The 24135-nt window shown below is 39.7% G+C and overlaps 1 long non-coding RNA gene across 1 annotated transcript in view; it reads right to left on the minus strand.

Moving 5' to 3' along the window:
* Window positions 1-21364: 21364 nt before the first annotated feature.
* LOC140076062 (uncharacterized) overlaps window positions 21365-24135 on the minus strand; it is a 54808-nt gene continuing 52037 nt past the window's right edge. Inside the window, exon 3 of the long non-coding RNA XR_011849514.1 lies at window positions 21365-21784. This is a non-coding gene — a long non-coding RNA (uncharacterized lncRNA). The remainder of the gene's footprint in view (window positions 21785-24135) is intronic.

The raw sequence follows: 24135 nt of genomic DNA on the forward strand, positions 1-24135 counted from the left end.
CTGTATTTGATATTATATCATTTTCTTGTACTGAGGTCCTTTGTTTCACTACATTTTCAATTTTGGTTAATCAGATTTGTATACATGGATTTGCAGGGGAGGTTATCTCTTTAATAATGTCTTATGAGTTTTTTTACAACCATCAATATTGCACAGATGCCTTACTTATTTCTTTTTTAGGTCAATGTAGTAATAAACTCTTAATTTCTTGGGGGCGGGGAGGAGCTTGGCCATAGAGGAGCATGGCCATACATCAGTGAAGTTACCAGCTCAACACGAGGTCCTTCTCTAAAGGCCATTAATAAATACACAGACTTTCTGATTGAAGCTCATTAGCATGGTTTCTGAAAAAGTCCTACAAACAGACACTGTTTGGCCGCGGTAGATGAAACATTACGTACTGTATTGGATTATTTGGTTTGGATCTCACCAGGTAACTTCTTCTCAGACCTCCTGGGTGCAGCCTGTCTATATGTAGCATCCAATAATTCATTGATCCAGCAATAACATCCAGGGTCACTCCTGGGGTTTAAAGAAATTAGGGGCACAACTTCCAAGTCCCAAATCCGAACAAATTTGTCATGGTGTTTAATGCAACCATGGTCTTTAATGCTTAGAGACTTATGGGGTAAAGTAGTAGTATATATAAGCACTAATGACAGTAACAGATGTTGGCACAACCTATATGGAGAAGCCGGTTGATACAGTTGGTGACAACACTCACTAGCCTCTTCCTGATCAAATATTCCAGAGCAAAAAGGTAGAAGAGGAGCTGCAGAGTAATGAAAACTATGTGCGTATTTTGATATTAAGAGGTAAAACGGGTAGTGCGGCAGGCACTCACTTGGTTCCGGAAAAATAGTAGAAAAGCTTTATTCATCCAAAATGGAAACATTACAGGCAGGTAACAGTAACAAGGAATAGGATGTCATACACCACTGACGCGTTTTAGACCATCAGGTCCATCATAGATGTCATCTATAATTAAGGATGTGATCTATAATTACTGTTACCGGCCTGTAATGTTTCCATTCTGGATGAAAAAAGTTTTTCTACTATTTTACCGGAACCAAGTAAGTGTCGTCCCACCTGTTTTACCTATTGTTTGCGCACTAAGAAGACAAGGACCTTCCTTCTGGACATGAGCACCTGGTGGTGAGCGAGCCTGATTTTTCAATTTGCTGGTTTGATATTAAGAGCCCATAAAGGCTGTCCCGTGATTTTATTTTAGGTTTTCCAAGAAAGAAAAATTGTACTGATAAGACAGCAATGTAATAAGATGGATATAACTGAGCTTTATTCTGCTCTACTTCCTGATGTTCTTCAATTTCCATGCCTCTCCCAACACCACAGGTAAGCAAATTTGAGTCTCCTAATCATTCACTTAGGTGTCTCACAGTTACCATGGATTATGTGATTGGCCTCCAGTTGTGTTTCCAGTCATTTCATGGGAAAATAAATATGAGTGGGGACAAGGAAACAATCACTCATTGAGGAAATGTGTTACTGCTACAAATACTGATTTGCTGAACAAGTGAGTAGCCTACCCTAGACTTTCCTGAGGTGATGGGAGACACAAAGAAATTGGAATGTCATGGGCACCAGGGGGATAACTAGGAAAGAATGGGCCTCATAGCAGACTTCTGATTGGGGCCCCATTCCCCTTAAAAAAATATTAATATTTGTACACTCACAATCACACATATTTAGACACTTATGTACACACAAAGGTATACATACATACAGTATATACACATCTTATACAATATATACACATCAAATACGCACACATATAGTATATATACAGTATACTATATACTATGTAACACGGGAAGAAAAGGGTAGCAGGCAACTACGTCTCCTCCACATATGCGATACACCTTGACATATGCTGGATCTGCAAATTCACTCGATGGTGCGCTCCGTGTACAGAGTAAAAGCCAAGATAAGATAAACAAATCCAGAAAAAGTAAAGAAGACGGGTCACTCACCGATATGTGAAGATTTATTAAAGCCGGTTGGAGCAGATAGAGAGGTGCCGGCACGTCTCTATCTGCTCCAACCGGCTTTAATAAATCTTCACGTATCGGTGAGTGACCCGTCTTCTTTACATTTTCTGGATTTGTTTATACTGTATACTATATATATATAATTAAACATACAGTGTATGTAATCAAGAATACAGTACAATATACCCACCATGTAGAGCATATACACAAATACACCCTATACACAAATACAGACAGTATCATATAAAATACAGCATATATACACCATACACACATCAGATATAGAGCATATACACATCACATATGCACGTCCATACATTTCTACACTTATACATATTCACCTATTAATATACTCAATGTTAGGCAGTCTTCTTATCCAAGAGGGGTGTCAGAGGCAACAGTTCTGAGTTCATGAAGTCCAGAAGCTGCAGAAAGTAGACGCCAGGTAGTAGAGATGAGAGATTGCATTTGCCATTCTGCTGCCCCCTCTGAAGACATTTTTTAAATATGAGCTACAAGCCCGGCTGTGTCTTGTATGCTGTGCAATGTGCAGCATAATATGTTTATAACAGTGCACATCCTCCACAATGCACAGCAAAGCTGGTAGCCAGGGCCGGCGCTATGGGTAGGCAAAGTTGCCCATTGGCCAGGGCCCCCTTAAAGGGGAGAATCTCTTCTTTCAAATGAATCTTGGATTTGGTTTCTAGGTGCCAGGGATCCAAAGGTATTCAGGTTTAAAGTGAGAATATCAAATTTAGATTCTTATAAAAGAGGAGACTTTCTTCTTTCATAGGAAAAAAAGAAGTTCTATGTGTCACAGAGCCAGAGATACAGCCCTCTGAAGTGTGCCCCCCCCCCCTCCATCAGGCTACAGGGAGAATTTGCTGCACACAGGTGCTGCTGCACCTCACAGATAATGAAAATATTCACTTTATATGTTACTATATTTTGAGAAGAAATAATATCCAGTAATATTCATGTTTTAACCCTTCTCTATGCAGAACTATCTAAGAGCACACTTTCTCTCTTATTGCCTTTTATTTTGTGATTTTTTTTTTTGGCGAAAATTTACTGATACGATGAACCTTCGATCCTCTTCGCCTAATGTAGCTATTATATATTAACACCGCAATCCAGATCAGAAAATGTCCATAAAGTTATATGTAACACCAAAAACACACACATGTTCTGGAATAAAGTTATTATTTCCCGCCATCCTCCATTACTTACACCTATGTTATGACGTTCTCATTCTCATTCTTATGAAGCGCGGAGGGTTCTGTTATTGTGCGGATAATACAATGGCGCACATCTAAAAGTGACTTTTATTATCTCATTAGCTTGGTTTATGGATATATCGTTATTATTTGGGTTACCATTGTGTAAGTAGCATACAATGATAGATCTATCTGACGCTCAGTGCAATTTTCTGCAAAAATAGTTTGGTGTCCCCTGTGGATTTAACATTCCCTTTGCTGCATATTTTGGTGAATATACACATGTGGGGTCTGTATGATCTCCTCACATCTTGCTTGTTTAGGAAAGTATATTTTCTTTATATAAGTATTCTGGATTTGTACATATTTTAGAGGGAATATTGAATTTTAATTGCCAAATGCATCGCCTGGTTGTCTGCTTTCAAAATTATATAGGTATTTTTTATTCACATGTGGATACGAGGCGACGTTTCAGCTAACTCAATGTAGCCATTTTCAAATGCTGCTGCTACTTTCAAGTGCTGCTACTTTTTCATTATCTATGTATGTAGAGCATGTGTCAGTAATGTGTGTGTATGTAGAGTGTGTCAGTAATGTGTGTGTATGTAGAGTATGTGTCAGTAATGTGTGTGTATGTAGAGTGTGTCAGTAATGTGTGTGTATGTAGCATATGTGTTAGTAATGTGTGTGTGTGTGTATGTAGCATATATGTCTGTAATGTGTGTGTATGTATGTGTGTATGTATGTGTGTATGTATGTGTCAGTAATGTGTGTGTATGTAGAGTATGTGTCAGTAATGTGTGTGTATGTAGAGAATGTGTCAGTAATGTGTGTGTATGTAGAGTATGTGTCAGTAATATGTGTGTATGTAGAGTATGTGTCAGTAATATGTGTGTATGTGAAGGAGCAGGCCAGTTGACATAGAATTAGTAAACAGCAAGCCTGAAGGGACTTACTGTATGGTTGAAGGCTCAGACTGCTCAGGGGTGTATAGGGGAGGCTGGAGGATCTTCTGCACCTGCATATCAGTTTGGGGGGTCATACGGAGACCTATGTACCCACATGTCTGTAGACTTTTTTTATTAGTCCCACTATGGGACATGAACATCAGGTGATTCCTTGTCCATTATAATTTCCTGTAGTACTGATGTATTGCAGGGTGTTATCACTGTCACCCTGTGCAGAGGCTGATACAGAGATTGTAAGATCCATCTATGTGGGTTCTGACTATGGACAGTCCTGGGGTCCTGATCGGACCTCAGAGTTGCCATAACAACTACTGTCACCCATCAACAGCGGAATGGGGGGAGATGGGTGATCATGGGGGGACAATCCCCCAGGATGCATTTAAATGAAGCAGACCATGGCATCTAACAGGTCAAACTCCTGCAATCAGAGCTCACAGTCAGTGCGGGTGCTACACTGGGGTGTCAGCTGTAAGTAGCAGATGACACCCGGCTTCCTGATACCGGCTCAGCTCCGGTGACAGATATTTCCTTCTCTGAGCAGCAATAGGTTAATGAAGTGTTTAGTTTTTATCTTCTTTGCTTCTTGAGAAAATTACTTTTACTGTATATCAATTGGCAACAAATCACAGAGCAGCTTTAAGTGTAAGAGAGAATGGTCAGGAATGGAAGCTGTGCTGTGATTGGTTGGTATGGGTAACCAGGAAAGTTCTGGCATATGTTATGTTACCCTGGGGGTGTGTGTACATGTGATACCTGTGCAGTACATAAGGGGCAACCACTGGGGCAGATACATCCATAGGGGCAGTTACTGCACTATGTCCCCTGATGACCCTGTGAGATGTGATGTGCACAGACCTTGTATTCACTGGCCCAAGAAACCACCAAGAAAAATGAATTTAACCAAAAAAGATTCAATAAATAGACGAAAGACAAATAATTGGGAACTAAATAACCAAATATTTATTTATAATCCCATCCCATGGCAGACCCTCGACTCACGAAGAGTCACCCTTCAGCACTCAGGAGAGGAAAAACCCCCTGTGGAGGAAACCTCTAGGGAACCCATGGCTGAAGGATCGCCCTTCCTCTGGGCTTAGAGGGTCACTGCCAATACATATCTGTCACCCAGGTATCCGGGATGCCGAGGTCCAGGGGTCCATGTGTCCAGGGGTCCATGCGTTCGGGTGTCCAGGCGTCCAGGGGTGCACACGTCCAGGGGTGCACATGATCGGGGGTTCATACGTCCAGGGATCCATACGTCTGGGGGTCCATACGTCCAGGGGTGCATAGATCCACGGTTCTTCACGTCTCGCCGTCTCATCACCCATTCCCTGCCCCTTCTAATTCAGAGGTCAATTTATCATAAGTGGGAATTGTGGCATCAGCGCATCTATGAGGTCACACTCAGGATTCTGAAGGATTAACCCTTGAAGGGCTGACAATATGTCTGACTACAGAAGGAATTAAAATGTCCTTGTACTGGTATTAAAATATCCTTGTATTGGTATTGACTGCATGAAACTAATATCTACATATTTATAAGTGACGCCGCACTCACAGCTTTTAATCTTATTTATTGGAGCATATAATCATTAAATTTTAGAGGGGGAAAATATTGTATATTTGAATATTATATAAGGCTTCAGATTTATCAGGGACCGTGTAGAAGTTTTTTCTTGACACTGTGGGGTTTATTTTTGGGTACATGGTGTGAGCCTTTCTGTGTTTCATGAGGATGAAGGATAGTCCTATGATGAATTGCTGGGCTGACCTCCACCATTGTAGCCAATCCTATGTGACGTCAGGGCTCATGCACATGGACATGACACGTGTGCTAGACGGTGTATCAGCGGTTATCACACAAGCTGCTGCTGTGTGCAGAGGAGGCCGGCGGACTCATTGATATAACATCATCCTACCTCCCGGCAAGAGGAGGGAGCAGTGAGGGAAAGTTGGACACCAATATTGGACATCTGTGTACCAGGAAAGTGGCTCCCCTAGCCAGGGCCGGGGCTATTGGTAGGCAAAGTGGACAATTGCCCAGGGCCCGATTAAAGGGGGCATTTTCTCTTCTTTCAAATTAATCTAGAATTTTGTTTCTAGGTGCCATGGATCGAAAGATATTCAGGTTCAAAGTGAAAATATCAAATTTAGATTCTTATAAAAGAGAAGACTCTTTCCTTTCATAGGTAAAAAGAAGTGAGGTTCTATGTGTCACAGAGTCAGAGATACAGCCCCCTGAAGTGTAAACCCCTCCCCTACAGGGAGCATTTGCTGCACACAGGAGCTGCTGCTGCTCCTCACAGATAATGGAAATATTCACTTTATATGTTACTATATTTTGAGAAGGGATGATATCAACTAATATTCAGGTTTTTATCCCTTCTCTATCCAGAACTATCTAAGAACACACTTTCTCTTTTATTGCCTTTTATTTCATGATATTGCCTTTTATTTTAGGGATATACCGTATATAAAAGTGCACTTCCTCCATTCTTTTGTGTGCCAGGATTGGGTGGAGGCCCCCCTGAGGCCCTGTAGCTTCTGCTATGGCTGACACCCCTGTAGCTATGCCCCTTATGGGAACTTTATATGGGGCACTTTGAGTAGCAGGAAAGTAAAAAACAGCAAGGACACATTTTATATGTTATTGTTTCTCATCTAAACCTTTTTTTAATCTGAATTTCCAACACTATAAAACTATAATCACTATTTTACACCCCCTAACAGCGCATTTGAATATGCTTTAATATGGCTTGAAGCAGGACAGAAAATAGACATGATATATTTTTATTTAAAATTTGCTATCTTTCGTTTTTTTTAAGCCGTCATTAGGCGACAGGTCCCATAGACCTCATCTGATCGAGTCACTGTGACAGTTTTGTCCTAGAAAATCTAATAGTCATGTCATAAGTGCCTCTGTACAATGGTACAATGCTCCAATAGCCAGAAAATGTAAAAAAAAAGTCTATGTTCTTCAAAAGAAGGGAAATAGAAAACAACTTGAGATGAATGCTGAGATCCAAGAAAGAAATATTACTCTTTTTTGTTTGACTTGATATAAATAATGGCTTGAGGCTCAGGCACATAGCAATACTATAGGGAGCTTGAATGTCGTTCTTATGAAGAAGATTGTACATCAAATTGCTATTATATCAACAGGAAATACACAAGGCAGAGTAAATGTGCTGAGATAATCCAATCCCTTCATGTACACCCACACTGATGTTCCCTATTCTTATAAATACTCTTACTTTATCTTTCTGGTAGATTTACGTCCAAAACTATTGAAACTATTTAAAATCAGTAATGCAAGTAAAACTTAATTCTAAACAAAAAAAAGATTATCGTGGAAAAAAAAACATTATGGTGATATTTAAAGGACATCACCTGAATTTATTCCCGCCCCTCTTGTATTTTAACCCCATAGCGCAATAAGACGTAACCTTACGTCTTGCTGCGCATGGGAGAGTATGAAGAGGGCTCACGGGTTGAGCCCTCTTCATACTCGCCGGGCATTTGTTTCATAATGAAGCAAATGGCCGTCGCTAGCACCTGTGATCGGTGGTTGCACCGATCGCGGGCTTTAACCCCCTGATCACCATCGGCAAAGCTGTCGGCGGCATTAAAGAGCCGGTGGCGCGTGGGTGCGCTGCCATCTTGACTCTGATCGTCGCTCCCCGTGACTTCATCGGGGAGCGGCGATCCGTTGCCATGACAGCCTCGGATCACACAAAGATCAGAGGCTATCATGTTTTAAGCTATTACAATGTGCGATTTACACATTGTAATAGATGGTGTGCAAAATCCCCCTATACTGCCATACTGCAGTAAAAAATTAAAAAAAAAAATTATATTAAAAAAACATAAACATTCAAATCACCCCCCTTTACCAGGAACTGATATAAATATAAATAAACAGTAAAAATCATACACACATTAGGTATCACCACGTCCGAAAATGAAGAATTTTTTTTCTGTACAGGAGGTTTTAAAACCTATACAAATTTGGTATCCCCATGATCGTACTGACCCAATGAATGAAATAGACCTGTCATTTGGGGCGCACAGTGAAAGCTGTAAAAACCAAGCCCACAAGAAATGGCGCAAATGTGTTTTTTCATCATTTTCACTGCATTCAGAATTTTTTTCCCGGTTCCCAGTACCTGGCATGGAATACTGAATAATACCACTACGAAGTGCTATTTGTTATGCAGAAAATAAGCCATCACACAGCTCTTTACATGGAAAAATTAAAAAGTTATAGATTTTTGAATGTGGGAAGTGAAAAATAAAAACGAAAAAACGAAAAAGGGCCTGGTCCTTAAGGGGTTAATTGTAGTGGGTCCCACCCCGGTATCCTTCAGACTGCATGTCACCTGTCAAGCAGCCAGCTTGATAGAAGTGCGGCTACGCAAGAAAAATCTCTGCATACACGTAACATCACCAGTAGTCTGAAGGATATCGGGGTGGGACCTGGCTACAATTTTAATATAGAGGATGTGAATAAATTATCAGCCTTGAGAGCCAACGGGCAATCAGGTGACATAAGCCTGAGCGCCTCTGGCTCATTAGCATAATAGAAAGCATTGGATATGGAAAGTATTCAGACCCCTTAACATTTTTTACTCTGTTTCATTAACTAATTGGTAAGATCAAAAAAAGTTCTTGTTTTCTCATTAATATGCACTCTGCCCCCATCTTGACAGAAAAACATAGAAAAGTAGATATTTTTGCTAATTTATCAAACAAGAAAAACTGAAACATCACATGGTGATAAGTATTCAGCCCCTTTGCTCAGTGTTGTGTAGAAGCAGCTTTGCAGCTAGTACAGAGATAAGTCTTTTTGGGAATAATATACCACATTTTTCACACCTGGATTTGGGGAACCTCTGCCTCTTCCTTGTAGATCCTCTCCAGTTCCCTCAGGTTGAATGGTGAGCTTTGGTTGAAGCCATTTTCAAGCCTCTCCATATATGCTCAATTGGATTTAGCATGTGGAGAAACCAAAAGGTGGTGACTGGAAGGTTGTTGGCTTATGGTGTCTACACAGTAAAGTGATCTTTTAATATTGTTTATTGATTACACGTTTCGGAGATGCACTGTCACCTTCTTCAGATCTGTCACTAACAGTCTTGACCGCCGCCTACACCGTAGGCCTCTATCAAACCTTTTGGGCTTTGTATAGGACTTGTGGGTGACTCCTAGCGTTAAATAATATGGACACCGATATAAAGAAGAACGGAAGGAGCCTCCCTAACAACAGCAAGGTGCAGGGAGAATTAAAATACTTATTAAAATAGACTCCTCAGGAGATGGAATAAGTCCTATTTAAGTTGTCTTCATTTGCTCTTGCAAATCAATTTATTGAGGTGGGTTGTTGTTGTTGTTCTCCCTCCACCATGTATATTGCTGGCATGTTACTATGCTCTAAGTGTCACTTGAAGGAAGAAAATGCAATGGGGTAAGTGCCATTCTCTTTTTGTACTATTGCAATTTATTATCTAATTGATATGTAAGATAAACATTGGGGGTTACTTATCATACACTGGAGAATGGTGGGCCAGCGTATGACGTCCCCCCCTACCCGGGGACATTTTATATAAAAAGAGGTGGTGTAAGGGGGAAAATAATTGCAATTCCTTTGCATTGTAGCAGGAATTGCGATTATTTGAGGGATTTTAAGTGAAAAAGATAAATATAAAATATTGATAAATATTATGTTATTATGTTATAAGTTATGTAATGCCATAAAAGGGGAGATATAACTCCTTTAACACTCAAGGGAAATTTTATTTCCAGCGGTTACCCCCTTCCAGAGGGAACCTAGTAGCAATATTCTCACAAGTGACGTAAACTGCATTAGCTTGAAATGTTAACCATTGACAGAAGAAGTATTACTAGAAAGAGCACTAACATAAGAAAGCCACAAATATAGTCCAGTGATTTAAATTACACAGTATCACTATAAAGACTGTAATTTTCAACCACTTAACCTAAAATAGTTCAACATTTTTAATGTCAAATGGAGATTAAAACATCCTACGACATTTGTAACTCACTTAAAACGGATAAAGCCATCTGTTCTACAAAAGGAAATCTGTATATAGGAGACTCCGCGCTCCCCTTCGTAAATATCTATTCCCAGTGTGGGCATCCTTTCATGTTGAGTTTCAATGGAGAAATACATCTTGAAATGCTTTGAAAAGGTTTTCTGATTATTAAAGCAAATTACAGTCCTTACTGTTGAGGAGCTCTTAGTTCTTTGCTGTTAGCGCAAGATGGAGAAAATTTACGCAACTCTTCAGCATTTCAGCATATTGTAAGTTACTTAGAAAGAACTGGAGGAAAAACACATTTAGAAAGATGATCTTTGCCCTTTTTGTATGACATCACCTCTGAAAGCTATTTTGGGTTTTCAATGTTACAGCTAATACAGAATGTATGTTTGTAGAAAAGTTTAAAAAAATTGGCCGATGGGGATTTAAGCTCCATATGCAATTCGATATTGCGTGTATCTTGTGTGAACACAGACCAAATGCTAAGGACGTGCATGTATGGCAAGAGAATGTGGTGTTGCAGAGATAGCTGGAGGACACCAGGACACCAGGGCTCAATGGGGGAATTTATCACTAGGCAGGCTCAAAAGAACAGTCCTAGTCTGTCTTAGGAGCTCAGCTGCATTCAGATTAACTTTTAGATCTGTAATAAATCTGTTTGCAGTGCTCCTATGTTATGTCTATTGTCTGCGACACCTGCATAAATTAGCAAAATACAATTAAAAGTCTCATCTCATACACTAACGGCGGGACTGGAGTCATTTTGCGACTAATTAAAAGGAGGCTTTTGAACAGGGAGTAACGGCTCTCCTTACGGAGACTTTACCATTTAAGGCAAATACGTTTGGATGGTTGGATGGTTGGAATCCCGCATCATATCTTTAGGCTTTCTGAAAGTCATGCTTGATGTTAAGGGGGTTGCCTTACATAGCAGTTAAAGAGGCAATGTTTTCCTTATCCCATCCTGGAAAACCTATTTGCATTTGTACCAGAAGCAGGAGGCAGGGAAGACCAGATTAAAGCTTTTGGATACATGATTTACTAAAGTCATTGAGGAAGTGGACAGTAATTATAATTCAGGGTATTTTTATAACCTTTATAGCTGCCACAACTGCCATATAGCCACATTCCTGCTCCCATAAAAAGAGCAGAAATTATGGGGGTAATTATTACCAAGTTGTCTGGTTTCTTGTACTACTTTTTTAAACTTTTTTTTGTCTCAGGAGCACCAAAAATGTAGTTCACAAAGAGGAACATACAGAGAAACGAGGAGACTGAGCTTGGTCAGATGGATGAATCTGGGACCTAACAGGAGGAATTGGGTAGACTAAAATGCAATCTAATCGAAAGATTAGGCTGATCATTAGAGATGAGCGAGCACTAAACTGTTCGAGTGCTCGTCACTCGAGTCGAACGTTTCCCAATGCTCGAGTGCTTGTTTCGAGTAACGAACCCCATTGAAGTCAATGGGAGACTCGAGCATTTTTCAAGGGGACCAAGGCTCTGCAATAAAATGTGTCATTTTATCGAGAAATAACTCGAAACGAGCACTCGAGCATCGGAAAAAGTTGGTGTTCTGTTTCATTGAGGGTTATGTATGAAAGCAGGGAACTATCCATGGTGCTGAAATGCCTTGTGTCATACTACACCAGATACATCATAACAATTATTCAGCTGTATGTACAAAACATGCTGCAGCAGCTACAATGTATCCGGCTTACAAATACAGCTATCATTGCTGAAAGAAAAGTCTGAGAAATAAAACTTATTTAGCTGCTTTGTGTCTTTTTCCAGAAACAGCCTTTCTTTCTTCCTGTTAGATCCAAGGATCTCCCTGTCTTCCACAGCTTAGGCAGATATGTGCGGTCTTGCCCGAAAAAGTCGGTGTTCTAAGTTAGCAGATGTATGAAAACATCTGAAATGTGTTCTCCACACAAATTGTTCTTCAGTGTTCTTCACAATAGTATGTGAAGAACAATATGTGTGGAGAACACATTGCAGATGTTTCCATACATCTGCTAATTGCTAACTCGAAACACTCGAGCAGGCGAGATACTCGTCTGAGCAACGAGCCGTTTCGAGTACCCTAATAATGGAACGAGCATCAAGCTCGGACAAGTATGCTCGCTCATCTCTACTGATCATACATCCACACATGGTAGCAATCTCTGGATTAATAGTCAGATTAGCAATACATAAACCAGCTGCCCCTATGGAAAATGTTTAATAGGTATGGATGCAACAGAGAATAGCTAAAACATGAAACATCACTATAATAATGCTGAGTTGGCACAAGATTATGTCTACAAGGGCTTCTTTAAGTATAAATAATCACTTGGTAGAAGCATTAGGGTAAAAATCCATAATACAGCTCCCTCAAATATAGGGAATAGTGCAGCGGGATGAAACAAGAGATGGGTCCCAGCACCGGAAGTAACATCCAAATTTTTATTAAAGATCCTTAAAAGTACTATGGAAGTAGACACGGGACCACACATTTCGAGTGATACACCTTCTATAAGTAATGGCTTAGGCCTCATATAGGCCTTATGTCTACCACTATGATATGATATGATCTTCAATAAATAAATTTGTTGCATTTTTTTCAAAATTTTATTAGGGGTGCTGGGTTCTAATGTATGAATAATGAAACATTTTTTATGAAACATTTTTTTCTTACAATATTTCTTACACATTAGAAATCCTTGAAGAGTAAACAGGAACTTTCCACCTTAGTAAATTATTGAAAACTTTATGAAGACTTATTATTAAAAATGATGTCCCAGTAACGCTTGTAATGGTTCATTTTTCACATAATGATTATGTTTTTTTCTCAATGGAATGAAAATATTCTTTGTGATTACAAATTTCATTGTAAGCCTCATCATCACACTAAGCGCCCCATAGAGATACATGCATAGAAAGTCAACAATAAAATAATGCTAGTTATTATCAGAAGAAATGCAGGAAATAGGAATAATACGCACAAGTTTGGTGATGCAATCTTCAATGCATCAAAATAACCATCATATGAAATAAAGCAACCCAAGCAGATTTTGTCCAAAGTTTCTTACCATTATATTTTGACTGACGCACATAATATTTTTTATTAACTTCCTACAATAATGAATTAATCATTTGTCTTCAAGAAAGAACAGAATGAAAGTCATTTCACACTTGAGTAGATTTTTAGAATTTCATGTGCATTGGGCATTCTGACATATCTTATGTAACTATGAGATATTAAATATGATTACATTTTTTTTTTAATGTACACAAGAGAGAAAGAGATAGATGATAGATAGATACCGTATAACCTTGAGTAAAAGCCGACCCAAGGATAAGCCGAGGCACCAATTTTTACCACTAAATAGTTTAAGTATAGGGTGGGAAGGTGGGGTCACAGCCCCCCAAAGTAAGCAGCCCTCAGCCAGTAATGATATGCCCTATGCAGCAACCCTCTGCCAGTAATGATATGCCCTATGCAGCAACCCTCTGCCAGTAATGATATGCCCTATGCAGCAACCCTCTGCCAGTAATGATATGCCTAATGCAGGAGCCCTCCGCGAGTAATGATATGCCACATGCAGCAGCCCTCCGCCAGTAACGATATGCCCCATGCAGAAGCCCTCAGCCAGTAATGATATGCCCTATTCAGCAACCCTCTGCCAGTAATGATATGCCTAATGCAGGAGCCCTCCCCAATAATGATATGCCACTTGCAGCAGCCCTCTGCCAGTAATGATATTCCTCATGCAGCAGCTCTCCCCAGTAATGATATGCCCCATGAAGCAGCCCTCCCCAGTAATGATATGCCCCATGAAGCAGCCCTCCCCAGTAATGATATGCCCTATGCAGCAGCCCTCTGCCAGTAATGCTATGTCCCATGCAGCAGGCTTCCCTAGCAATGATATGCCCCATGAAGCAATCCTCCCCAGTAATGATATGCCCTATGCAGCAGCCCTCCCTCAGTGATGATATGCCCCATGCAGCAATCCTTCCCAGTAATGATATGCTCCATGCAGTAGGCCTTCCCAGTAATGATTTGCCCCATGGAGCATAGCCCTTACCCAGGGAATAAAATGCCCTGAAGCCCTTCGTTGTATAAAAGAAAAGGTATATACTTACCTTCTGGTGCTCCCCATGGCTTTTCTTATTTTGGGTCCCTAAAAACGACAAAGGATTAGTTTCATTATTTTCATTTACATCTTTACATTTACGATCATCTGTCGAATGCCTTTTTTTGTTTTAGAAAATTATTTTTCACAGCAACCATTTTACAGACACATTGATTTGTTATCCTCATTAAGAAAGAATGGAAAAGAAAATCCTGTTCAGAATAAATAATACATCCATGTCAACATGAATGGGTTTTTTCAGTTTCACAACTTTTACACAGAAAATATGGTTGTGTAACATACTGTATGTATGTCAACATCGTCCTCGGTTTGTGCTGAGTGGCTGACGAGACATTGAATTTATCTGTGCATGTCATTGTGCTACTGTGTGTGAACACGGGTTTAGTTTAGTTTGATTTTTACTTTGATTGTTTCAGCACCTACATCTGTTTCTGTCCTGTAGCCTAAGGGCTCTTTCACATTGGCGTTATTTTTCTCATCTGTGGCTCATTGATTTTTACAGATGAGCCACTATTTTCTATGGGTGTTTTCATATTGCCTAAAACACAGTGGGGCAGATTTACTTACCCAGTCCCATCACGATCCCGCGGTGCGTTGTCCGACGTGGATTTGGATCCGGCACGATTGACTATGAGCGTGCGTCCGAGTTTCTTCCTTTGTCGCTGCTGCACCGAGATCCACCGGAGTTCAACTGCTTCTTCCCGGTGCATGTGAGTGGTTGATCTTACGACACAAAACCTTTTTTAAATTTCGCGGTTTGTGCAAATCCGTCGGGTTGTCCGATGGCCACGCCCCCGATTTGTGTTGCGTGCAAGCCGGCGCCGATGTGCCACAATCCGGTCACGTGCGCCAAAATCCAGGAGCAATTGGGCGCAAAGCGGACGAAAGTGCGACGTTCGGACCCTCAGTAAATGAGCCCCATTGCATAAAACGCATCAGAAGCACAAAGGACACATCCACATACATGTGCCTCCGTGAATCCAACCTTTACCTGTTCCAGCAGTGATAACCAAAAGTTTGTAAGTCAGAAAAAAAAATTACACCAAAAAGCATAATTCAACTTTAAATCTTTATTTAGTTCACAAAACATGATTAAAATGTAGCCATTGGCAAAGAAAGCCAACAAAATTAAAAAGGTGTGTGTTATAATCCATATCACTAATTAACCCAAAGTATAAATATGGTACAAAGCATATTCCAACAGAACAGACCTAATCACTCTAAATTTAATTGTATTATATTAATAACAACAGATTTCATACATAGAAAACAATGGCATAAATCATACCAGTAAATAGGACACCACACCAGCCTGCCCTGACACGTGTTTCGCAATAAGCTTGATTGGTGTTGAGCAGTTGCTGCCATGCCCGACCCTGAGTTTCATAAGGAATTCAGTTTGGGGTCCGGCTCAGCACACAGCCGGTAATGCATGTGATCAGTGATGGCACCGATCACAGGCACTAAAAATTTAAATGTCACCGGGAAAGATGCCAAAGGTATTTATATTGATGTGCCCCAGGCGCTGTTTTTGCGAGGAGCATCGATTACAGGTGTTACCGTGGGTGTAGTCCAGGTCTCAGTTCGGACCAAGCTGAACTTTTACAAGTCTGCATTTTACAAGTCATGATCTTTATGTTACTGTGAAAAAGTTTTCAACTAAACTCATATATTAACTGTAACACTGCCAGTGTGACTTCAGAGGGGGAAACTCATAGAAAATGAAGATTACAAGTCTTATAATGGCTGAAACACTAGCTCCACATGTACACACAGTGGAGTACAAAGTTTGTTGGATGGCGAGGTTTGCTTTAAACCTTTTAATGACCAGTCCCTTCACTCATATTTTTACTAGGAGCAAGTTTATAGTTTACAACATTTTTTTATTTGCCATTTTATATTATATTTTCTGACATACAACTTTGTTTTCCAGTGTTTTATAGAATAGTCAGAGTAAATCACAGTAGCCCGGACACACAGAATGTGTTTGCGACTTTGTCTTTGACTTTGTCTTTTATCTCTGTTTTAACTGTAGTGGTTAGAAATACAATATGAGAACATACTCAAACCTGTTACGTTCTTCAGTTTTAATTTTATTCTTTTTATTTACAGTATGTTTCTACATTCTTGCTTTGCTAAAACAATATATATTATTTTATATTGAATCAAATATTTTTCACACAAATGGTCTGCAGCTGTCAGTTAACATAAGAATTGCTGAATATTAAAGGGTAACATTAGAATTGAGCAGTGTCGTAACTAGAAGCTGATGGGCCCCAGTGCAAAGACTGTGCCAAGCCCCCGAATATAGTGTATGGTTTATAGTAATAGTCTTCTCATATGGGAAAGTAACACCATAAGGGCCCCCTAAACCTCTCGGGCCCTGGTGCGACTGCAACCTCTTCACCCCCTCAAGTAACACCCCTGGAATTGAGGTCATCTACTATACATTGAATGTCATATGGAGGGCCAAATTAATGTCAGTCCAAAGTGATGTTGCTAATATCTAGTATTATAAAAAGCTCAAACTTTGTTCTGTACATTTTTTAGGAATTAAAAAAAAATCTTAATGTTTCCTTAACCATCTACCGAACCTCCCCCCCTCCTACCCTCAGCTATTACGGTAGATGAATGACAGCAATAAATTTGCATTTTGAGTCATTTGAAGCAAATCATAAAAGATTGGGATTTGATTTTTTGTCTGGCTTTTGTAGCCATATTGTTTTTACCTGTAAAGCTTAACAACTTGTCGAGATATATTTTTGTGCGTTACATCTTTTACTCTTTTAATCTAAAATGCCAGAGGAGACGGTATCCAGAAAAAGTGTCATTGTATCCATAATACAGGATGACCTCCCCATTGTAATAAGGGTCTGTAGATTTTTAGTTAGTCTATTTATATCAGGCAGAGTACAGAGCACAGAGCAGCACCACACATTTATCAGAGGTTGCTATTTTTGCAGTTCTAATGGTGTCTATTGCAACACAAGCTGTAATAGAAAGCAGGATATATATATATATATATATATATATATATATATATATATATATATATATATATTTCTAGTTCTCATAGAGTAGTGTAACATCATTTATTCATGCAGAAGCTAGAAGGTCCTGTCAATCACTCTTGTCTGTCAGGTTGCATGTTTCTTTGCTCATTAGAACTAATAATACTTTGTATTCTAAGACATATGTCCATTATCCCAGTCCATTACTTCATACATTGTTAGTTGCAAATGCTTATTTAAGTTGTGCATGAGACTACAGTATGTTCAAGTGGGGGCTGTGCCTTGGACGTGTTTTCTCTGATATCATTTGATACTTACTGTCATGCGCTCTTCAATCTCATCACAGATACTGTTGTCTATGTCGGTGATTTGCACTGCTGTACCATGAATGAAAGACGTCTGAGTGTTATAGATATATTATAGCAGGTTTCTGCCTGTGCATTTTTAGTATGTACAACTTAGTCATGTGTCATAAATACATATCACTTATTCTTTGATGTATTGAAGGAATTACGCATATTCCTATCAACAATAAGTCCTTAGTTGTTGATAACTTGGCTAACTAAAAAAGATGATGACAATGGCAAGCTTTCGAGACTACTCAGGTCTCTTCATCAGACATGGTATAAGACAACATCTGAATAGAACACAAATTTATTCAGAGATGGACACAGAAATGCTATGCTTGATGAGATCAGTGATAAGAACAGAACAATCAATGTAAGGGGAGAAGAGTAAGCACTATTAGCTGTAAATACTGTACTATATACTATATACTAAGAGTGCTACCCAAGTTCTACTATATTTACTGCTAATAGTGTTTGCTCTTTTGTTTCTTATCACTTGTCTCATCAACCATAGCATTGCTGTGTCCATTTGTGTATACATTTGAGTTCTGTTCAGATATTGCCTTATACCAGGTCTGATAAAGAGAACTTAGTAGTCTTGAAAGCTTGCAAGTGTCATCATCTTTTTTTAGTTAGCCAACAAAAGGTATCAACAACTGAGGACTCTCAACTCTCGTCTATTAAACCACTGGCTAACATGGTTAAAAAAAAATTGCTTAGCTTAATAGATGTCAGAGACATTGGGCAGCCCCCCTCCTCCTCTATAAGTTAAGAGGGGAATGGCTGTAAGCATCACAGTCACCAACTATAACATAATCTTCCATTCCATTCAATGCAATATGAGCACCTAATTCCAAGCAAAGTTCCAGTTTCCCCAACAACAGCCTAAATATTGCACAACCCCGTCTGGTGAGCCTCAAACCATCACCTTTGATTACTAGACAAGGTCTTTTTTGCGCCTCATGTATGATCCTGTCTTTCTTCTTGTGATACATGTTTAGTTCTTCCTGACCTGTCAGATGCAACTTTTGGCTTCTTTTTGAGACTTTTTGTTGTCTCAAATCCACATGGACACAAGCCACATGAGGGGGTTATATGCAGGAGTGGACACTACTGTAAATTTTGCATTTGAGACCATAGCCTGCATTTTTAAGCACTCTAGTCACACCCCAGGGAGATGACGACATATGATTCTGCGGTCACACGTGGTGTTAACACATGTGTTTTCAAACACATGGCAACAGCTGAGAAGAGAAGATTTGCTTAAAGGGAACCAGCGACCTTATTTTCACTAAAGAAGCCCATCAAACCTACAGTGGAAATATGCCTTTCTGCCTTCTTTAACCAATGGCATTACAATATAATTGTGTGTTTTAACTTGCCTTGCACCCTGACAAAATCCTCAGTAGTGTAGTCCCAGGGATTGGCTTTGGTTTGGATGCATTTCAAAAATCAATATGTGACCTGTCTGTGCTGAAGACTCCTCAGCTCTCAGCCCCCACCCTTGTGCTCCTGTACATCTCCTTCCTCCTGCTCCTTCACAGAACTCACAGCCTGGTGAGATGACATCAGTGTGGGAGGGAGGAGCTGTACATGAGCACAAAGGTGGGGGCTGGGAGCTGAGGAGTGCACTACAGACAAGTCACATGTTGTTTTTTTAAATGAATCCAAACCCAATCCTCCTACACAGAGGATCCTGTCAGGGTGCAAGGTACATTATAACACACACTTATATTGTAATGCAAATGCTTAGAGAAAACAGAAAGAAATATGTGCAATGCAGCTGTAACGGGCTTCTTTAGTGAAAATGAGGTCCCTGGTGACAGGTTCCCTTTAATTACATTGCTGTCAACATGGTATTTACAAAATACATGTGTTAACATGATGTTAATACACGCTAACAGCGTTAACATGATGTTAACATGTGTGTTAATATTGCATTAATGCATGCGTTTTGTAAATGCCATTTTAACAGCACTGTAATTAGGCAAATCTGCTCTTCTCATTGCTCATTTGAAAACACATGTGTTAAAGCCACATGTGGCCGCAGACTTTCTCCTATACATTGCCGGCCAGCCGCTGCCAGGCTTACATACAGCGCCGAATTGCGGAGAGCTGGCAGCGGTTATGCAATACATGCGATGTTGCCGGCTTCTCTTACAGGTCCCTGCAGACAGGGACGTGCTGAGGGTGTATCAGCCGGCCCTCTAATGAATAAGGCCGACTGCCAGGACAAAAGATAGGAGAATCCGACTTCTTATTTAGTAAGAGGTCGGATCGCTTTAAATCAATTTACCACAAATACATTTTTTTAAAAACTGTCTGGGGAGAAAGGGGCTGGGGTGAGGAGTATGGGGGGACACATTTTGTGGGGGTCATTTTCGGGATGACAGGTCTTCTTTAAAACAATCACTAAATTCCATCTCCAAAAATTTCTGTATTCTGTGCAATCTATCCTGCTGGTAAACATGGTAAAAATTTCAAATTCATGATTCGTAGACCGTCTTTTTTTCAGTCAGATTCTCTTAATCGCTTATCTCTTTTCATTTTGCCTTTCTTATTCGTTTTTATAGAATAACATTTTCTTGAAGTCTCTATTTTACAGTTATCATCTTTATTTTGCCCTATATGAATGATCAAAATATTAGAATATCAAAATACAGGTTATTCAATGGGAGTAATAGAATGCAGGTCATTTTTGGTAGAATCCAAACACTTTCATTTCTGATGATCCATTTTTGCAGGGAGGAACAACTATACTAAAAACTGCACAATCAACTAAAGGAATATCAGAAAACTGATTTAGGTTGCCGCAGCCCAAGAGAATATAAAAGCATTATTTGCATTTTTATAGCAGATTTTCTTCCAAATAGAATTCCCAAAATAGTGTAAAGGATGCATATACTGAGAAGGATAAATTCAGAGATATTTCATCATTTGTATTGTAGAACAGAGTAGCCTGATAATGTTTATAACAGATGTGGATTGTGTTTTAGGTACACAGTGTGAACCCTAAAATCTAAGACGACCCAAAAAATTTGGAAAACCGTTATGGAGTCTATGCATTTATTCTACCATTTAATTTCATAAAATGTAATTCAGATATCTCATATTTTCCACAAGTCAGAACGTATTCACAGAGAACTCAGTGACCAGGAGGACAATTGGAATAATGAAGAGCTCGATGACCATGGTATATTTTCATAAACTTGTTTCATGGGAGTTTGGTAGCAAAGTGCAGTACCCTACAGAGATTAAAGGAAATCTTCCACCAGGATCAAGGATTATAAACCAAGCACACATAAACCAAGCACACTGACATACTGGTGTGTCACCCCTCTGGCAGGATCTGCTCTTCTTAGCTTTTTATGCCCTAGATTTTTACAAAAAAAGGTTTTAGAATTATGCAAATAAGCCTGAGGGACTCAAGGCTTCATTGGTGTTAATGGAGCCTTGAGTCCCTCAGGGTTATTTGCATAATTTTAAAAGCCTTTTTTTCTTAAATATGCATACATCCAAACCAACCTGGTTTACTAGATATGTTTTCAAACTGATCAAATATAAAGGAGTCATATACCACTACAGGGGTGGCATTGTGTGCTCATTGCAAGGAGCCCTTAACACCTGCCCAATTGTACTTTCATGCCGATTTGCCTATCAATGATAAACTCTGCATTGCTTCATTGGTATGTATGAATAAAGTTACGCTTCTGCTCATATAAGTGGCCCCTACACAGCACTGTTATATGTTTCCAAGACATTTTGTACCTCAACATAGACCTGTAAATGCTCTGAACCATTGTAGGTTCTAGCTGTCAGAAGACCCTTATGACATATCTACGTAAAGAAAATGAAATAAATAAAGTGTATCAACTAGTATCCTGTCTGTTTCCCAATGGCATTGTAAGACCATTCTTCTTTTAAAGTGCAAAGGTTTTTTTTAAGATGTGGCACCTCAAGCCAGCCTCAGGTGTGAGTAGTCTTCCTCTGTCTCCATGGGCATTTGTCCGGCTGAAGGTGTTGAATTTCTGCCTCTGTGGACAAAAAATAGAATCTAATGAAGTTATATTATTAATTTGTAAAAAGCAAAGGTTATTATAAATTTGGCTGGTCAAGGCATTCAAAAAAGCTACTTTAATTAAAAGTGGCAAAATGGAAAAATAGTCAAAAATTCCATGGTGTACGTCCGGAATTGCAACCATTTTCATGCCTTATATACCACTGTGCCTAAAGTAAAATCCCTGACAGCCCATAGTCTTAAAATAAACCTTCCACCAGCTGCCTTCTTGACCAGGACTACAACACTTTAACTGCTGACGGGTCACTCAGTTTTTGGAAGTGCTCCAAAGTCAAATCAGTTGGCTGACTGCCCATTACATCTAGAGTATTAAGTCATTACTGCTGCACATGCACAGAAAATACGGACATGTGATGTCTATGTTCAGTCGGTATTGTATCCTCGTCCATTTTTTTAATGTCCCTATGTCATCCTTTTCTTCACATCCCCCCAAAATCTACGTTTTTGCCCTGCCCAGTTGGTTGCCTAGCAACATTTGAGAAAAAAAACGGGCAAACAACTTTCTTGGAGTCTTTGTTGTTAGTAATGTTTGCTTTGTGTTATTCCAGTTATTTTGTTCATGTTTGCAGAATCTTCCAGTGCAGATTTAAATTCCTTGTACAGTGTTGTTTGATTCTAGTGATTTGCGATCTGTTTTCTTCCAGTTTCCTTTGCTCAGGGATGGGGCTAATAGGGGTTGTGATGAGAGGCATAACATGTTACCACATTTCTCTCAAAGACAGCTAGTGAAAGGATTCCATAGATCCCTCTGAACTAAATGACCCTTCTTTTAGCTCACATCCCCATAAAATCAACTTTGTTATCTTACCTGGAATACAGAGAGTCAGAGGGAGCCTGTCCTGCTGGAAAGATTTTCAGAGGATCCTCCTCATGTGCCATGCCTCCTTCTCACCATTCCACACTTCATGTTATATGACCAGGATTATGTCATCTTAAGTCCTAACATTTACAGAATCTACCCCAATCTACTGTATATATCTGATTGCATGAAAAGATAGCATGCATCCATGGAGGCATGGGGAGGAGTAGAAGTTTATGGAGATATGCTGTTATTTCTTGAGATAAGATACAAACATGGGGTAAAAATGTTAGTGTATAAAGGACCTTGGGTGACATCACTTTGGTCACATGACATGAAGTGCTGAATGAATGGGATATGGAGAGGAGCCACTGGACTCAGCTGAGTAAAATAACAAAGTTGATTTTATGGGAATGTGAGGGAAACAAAAAGAATGGTGACAATCAGTTAATCAGTTATCTGTCAGGTCCACTTATTTTCAGCATGTCTTTCATCGTTCTTCCTTTCTCCCCTAACCCTCTTTCATGGGCCCTTCCCCTTTCACCACGCGGTCCCGCTTCCATCCTTCTTCCTCCCCTCCCACGGTTTTGGTCACACCCATTTTCTCCCTTTGCACACCTATTTGCACTATCTGAGTCACCTTATGCCTTTGTGACCCCTTCCAGGCACTTGCACATGCACACTGCTACCTTCCTTTCCCCACTCGCACTGTTCCTCACTCACACCTCTTTTTCTTACTTTGGCCCTATGCCACTTTCCCACACGTTTTTCTCTTTACTTCCTTCACACTCTGTCCTCTTTGGTCTGTATTCTCCTGCCATCCGGCTGTTATATCACTTCACATGCAATATGCTATTCACTAGTCACATGGTGGTGCCCACCCCCAGGCACTTTTTATACTTCCCCATTAGTTGGGCTTTATTCACCGTTTTGGGCCACCCATTTTGCTTTCTTTCCTTTTTCTTTCTCTTTTTCTTTTCCTTCTCATTTTCCTCCCCTTTCTTCTTTCTTTGGTCTTCTTTTCCTCTTTTTCTTTCTCATGCAGGCACAGGTTAACACCACTCGTGCTGATGCACATCTCTACATGAGCTGTATCTAGTTATTAAAGATAGCCTGGCTGCACACATGTTAACCCAGTTATTGCCTCATAACTCCCCATCGGTGTCTTGGTAAGTCTATTTGTTGCTTACTCGTCCTTTACAACTCTGTTCTTGCCCCGCTATGTTTAGATCCATGGCTTGATCCCACAGAAGATCTCCCTGTGCGCCTCAACTTTTGGTCTTCAGCGGTTTATGTGATGTACCTCTATGAACTTTTTTTATTTATATAAATATTTATATTTTATCTTGTATTTTATAATATCTGGTATTATCTTGCATTAATTATATTGTAACAAAATCTATGATGAAATTACTATGAAATATTTTTGATTGAATGTTGAGTTATGAGTGTTGGGTGAGTGTGCATGAGCCCATGCAGATATAGGGGCAGATTTATCAAGCAGTCTG

This window comes from Engystomops pustulosus, chromosome 8, assembly GCF_040894005.1.
Source record: "Engystomops pustulosus chromosome 8, aEngPut4.maternal, whole genome shotgun sequence".
Taxonomy (NCBI): Eukaryota; Metazoa; Chordata; class Amphibia; order Anura; family Leptodactylidae; genus Engystomops; species Engystomops pustulosus.